Here is a 4,508-nt window from a genome sequence, read left to right as displayed (position 1 = left end):
AAGGACCGGGCTCGGGCGCCGCGGGCCGCAGAGAAGTTCCTGGATCCGGGAAAGTAGCTGGCCGGAGGCCCGCTCCCGCCTGCCGGCAGCGCCTGTCGGGTGACCTTGGGCCTGAGAGCCGGGTCTCCGAGCCCCCACTCCATCTCCTGGAGCAGCGACCCGGGGCCCCTTGTGCCGTGAATTTCCAGGAGGCGGGGTGGGGCTCCGTGTGTTTTGGGGGGACGGTTGCCCCTGCCCCATGCTAGGGATCGAGGGCGCCGGGAGCAAGTGCGTGGTCCGCGGAGAAGTTAATAATTAACCTCCGGGTCGCCAGCGTTGGATTCCGGGATCCGGGGCAGGCTCCTCTCGGTTATGGCCTTCGCTCGCTGTAAAAGCGTTGTAGGAGCTGGACGGCGGGCAGGGCAGTCCAGGCCCACGCGGCGGTCCCATCCCGGGCCCTCGTCTCCGCGGGTGGAGCGTGCGAGCCGGGAGGGGCGCAGCCGCCCCTCGGGTGGCCTGTCCTCGCGTTGCTGCTGCGCTAGGCAGAGCCCCGGGTGGTGGTGACGGGTTCGGAGAAGCTGAGGTTTGCGGATACCTGGGGGAGGTCGGGGAGCGTGAGAGGTTAGAGTCCGGGGAGATGTTGTCTCCCATCTCTAGCTGGTCTTGAGAACAGGGAGCAACGTTTTCTCCCAGCCTTAAGAGTCTCAGCTGGGAGGTCCTGTCTGGGTTTGCTGTGTCAGTTTCAGCCAGGCCCGCAGGTGTTCCTCATGCGCCGCCCGCCGCACCTCCCCCCCCCACCCATGACCGTTTCCTTTCCAGGGTGGGGAGCTGATGCTGGGGTGGAGGGATGTCAGGGTTAACAGGCGTAGAAAAGCAGGAGAGGGGCCCCAGGTGCAAGTGGAGCCTGGTGGGAAGAGAGTCTGGGAGGAGCTGTTGGCAAGCCCTTCTGGCACTGGCACCCGCCACCCACTTGACCTCAGTGAGGGGAGAGTCCAGTGGGTGCAGGGTGGAGGCGGGCTAGGGCAGTCTCTAACTCTGCCAGGACAGTCAGCCTCAGGTCCGGAGAGCTGGCCCCATCTGCCCAGGCTTGGGCAAGGGACTGAAGTGAGGGCAGTGCCCCGGGAGTCCTGCCCGAGTGAGAGAGGCCCCCAGACAGCTGTTCCCCCCAGGCGCAGATGGGGGCACTGAGGCCAGAGAGGGACATTACTGTCCTCAGAGCTGACCCAGGGCATAGTCTTCTGATGTGGCCCAGCTCGTCCATGTGCTCCCCTCGCTCAGGGACTGGGGGGACTGCCAGCTCCATGGGGTCTCTCTCTGGCTCCCGCACTGTGCTTTAGTGGCCCCCACCTGGCCTCCATCATTCTTTTAGGGGTCCCAGCGCCCATTTTCTCTCAGCCTGGAGAGCTCTCCTCCGTCCCCCAGGAGCCCACAGCCAGCTGGGGCAGCCAGAACCAGCCAGCAGGTGGAAGGGGATGGGGACAGTGCTTGGCGGACACTGGGCCATTCTCCGGGAAGATACTGTCCGAGTTCCTCCTCTCTGGGCCCTGAGGGCCCCGAGTATGGAGCTCCAGGGTGGTCTCCCTGACTTGGCGGTCTCCCTGACAGGGTGGTCTCCCTGACGGGAGAGCCCCTGACTTGACCTGCTCCCATCTCTGAGTGGGGAGAGGGACGAAGTACTGGCTGGCCTGGAAGGGGCTCAGGGTGGAGGGGCAGGGCCCCGTCTCAGACCCCTTTTCCAGCAGGCACTCTGGATGTCAGGGCTCAGGACCTTTCTTGAGCTGGAGAACTGTGCTCTTTGTGCCAGTGTAGACCCTCCTCCTGCTGAAGCAGGTGGTGCTGCTTTAAGGGCTACTGCGAGTTGCCATTTAGGACTGGAGAGGGGGCTTTGAACGCCGAGGTGGGGAAACCAAGGCATTGTAGGAACAACGCCTCTGCTGCCCCACCTGGGCTGTGCCTCTGCCTCGGCCCCTCTGGTGGCAAACCAAGGGGGTGGCCGTGGTGGCTTCCCAGGGCCTGATGCTGTCCGTGAAGTCAAGGTTGGCCTGTGCTGGCCTCTGCCGAGAAGCCAAATCCCAAGACTGAACAGGCCAGTCTGTCCCAGCGAGTCTGGGGTCTGGGTCAGTTTCCTGGGTGGGTGGCAGTGGTACGGGGCTCAGGGAGTGAGGACCACTCCCAGCTGTCAGCAGGTGGGTGGGCTCTGGGACGGCGGGCTCTACTCTCGTCCCTCCCCCCGGGAGCTCTTCAGTGCCCGGGGCCAGGCCCACCTCTGCCCACCATCTGGTGTGGTGGAGGCTGCAGGCCGTGCTCGCGGCTGGAGGACCCTCCCTGCCCAGCCTCCAGGGTCCGTGCCCAGGACACCCTGCCCGCGGCCTGCTTCCTGCCCAGGACCTGAACGTGGAGGCTTCTGCTCTTGCCACTGTTAACGAAGGCCAGGTCAGGGCACCTGCTGGTCTCAGGGAGCTGCTAGCCGTGACTCCCCACAGCTGGGTTTCCAGTCTGTGTCTGTGGCCCTGTTCTGGCTGCTGGGGTCAGGCCTGAGGCTGAAGGCCCACACCCAGCCCCTGCTCTGCATCCAGAGCTCGGGCGCTACCCAGTAGGCAAGGAAGGAGGCACGCCTCCCTTGTCCCCCGAGGGTGGCTCTGGCGCAGGGGGCTCACCCATGCTTCTCACGCTGAACACTGAAGACCTGAGCCCAGACCCTGAACCCTCAGTTGTCCTGGGCAACGCCAAGGCCAGCTGTTCTGCAGTTCTGTCCGAGATGAGGGTGTAGGGACCCCTGGAAAGGGAAGAGGCGCTGCCTTCCCGGATCCCCAGCCTGGAGCAGAGCGGGGGCTTGTCAGGGCCCTGGGCACGGGGCAGCCCTCCTGGGGGCGTCCTGGAGCACGGGTGAGCTGTGAGCGTGGGCTGCCACGGGGGCATACACACGTTTTGGCTGTATCCACTGGCCGCAGGGTCTCCTTGGGACAAGCAAACAGAATACCCCAGAAATAAACTTGGCCCACATTTGAGACAGCCGTGCATGAAGAGAACCAGTGTTTGCCGAGTGAGTGCTGTGTGTGGGGCTCTGTGCTCGGGGCTGGGGTGTGTGGCGGGGGCAGGGACGGCGGGGTGGACAAGGCCTGTGAACTTTCCGCCCCGGCCGCCCGGCTGCACTTTGCCACACAGCTCAGGGCTCCTCTGCCACGTCCTGCCCATGACACTGGCAGATCAGGTAACGGTTGCGCGCCTCAGTTTCCCCATCTGTAGGATGGGCGTAGTCCTGGTGTCTCGAGGTGAAGGAGATACTGAGTGTGCAGAAGAGCCGTGTCGTCAGGTTGTCACTGTGAGCCTGTCAGTCTCTCAGCCGCCAGGTAGCACCACCCCCGAGTCTGTGTTTGGGGACACCCAGAGCACACCCGGGACTCCCCGGGGCAGCAGGTGGAGGGTACACCCATCCGGCAGCCACCGATCTCCCGAGCGCGTGCCCAGTGGCGGCCATGGCCCAGCTGCTCCGCGCCCTGGGCCCAGTGGGTCTGGCGCACACAATGAGGGCCATTCTCGCACCAGGCCGGCCTGTGGGACAGCCTCTCAGCTCCCCTGCAACAACCAGGCCGTTGTTCTGGGCACGCCGGCAGCAGGCCATTGCCCAGGGAGTATTGCTTCAGGCTGGGGGTGCCCCTCTGTCCCCTCCCTCTGGGGCGAGGCTGTGTCAGGGGGCCGACCTGGCTTCCTTGGGCGGCTCCCAGGGAGGCCAGGGCACCGCCCCCTCCTGCGCTGGGCAGGTCAGCAGCCCCAGGTTCAGCCCTGCTTGTGCGGGGGTCCCCTGCTGAGGGGGCAGGCCCCCCTCCCCTTCCTGGATGCCCAGGTTGGGGGACATGAAGTGGGCAATGATGAAGGGTGTCAATCGGCACTTCAGGAAGGGCGCAGTGGGCGGTGGGTGCCCAGGAGAGGATGTGGGAGCCTTCCAGGGGGTGGTGACACCCAAGTGGCATCCTGAAGGAGTAGGATTTAGCGAGGGGCTCCCCAGGTCAGGAGCAAGGGGTCAGAGGTGCGGGCGGGGCAGCTGCCGTCTGCGTGGTGCCTGGACGCGGGTGGGCCCCTGTGCTGTGCCCTCCCGGGGACCCGGCTATGCGCCCCTGGGGCTCGTGAAGCCTGGCAGTGATGGAGGCTGGCAGGCCGGGTGCTGTGCCTCCCCGGGGCCTGGCTGTGCACCCCTGGGGCTCGCGAGGCCCAGCAGTGATGGAGGCTGGTGGGCTGGGTGCTGTACCCTCCTGGGGCCTGTCTGTGCACCCCTGGTGCTCATGAGGCCCGGCAGTGATGGAGGCTGGTGGGCTAGGTGCTGTGCCCCCCTGGGGCCCGGCTGTGCACCCCTGGGGCTCTTGAAGCCCAGCAGTGATGGAGGCTGGTGGGCTGGGTGCTATGCCCTCCCAGGGCCAGGCTGTGTGCCCCTGGGGCTCGCGAGGCCCGGCAGTGATGGAGGCTGGCGCGCCGGGTGCTGTACCCTCCCGGGAACCAGCTGTGCACCCCTGGGGCTCATGAGGCCTGGCGGT

The sequence above is a fragment of the Bison bison genome, unplaced genomic scaffold (assembly GCF_000754665.1).
Source record: "Bison bison bison isolate TAMUID 2011002044 unplaced genomic scaffold, Bison_UMD1.0 scf7180017864295, whole genome shotgun sequence".
Lineage (NCBI taxonomy): Eukaryota > Metazoa > Chordata > Mammalia > Artiodactyla > Bovidae > Bison > Bison bison.
This window is presented reverse-complemented; position numbering follows the sequence as displayed.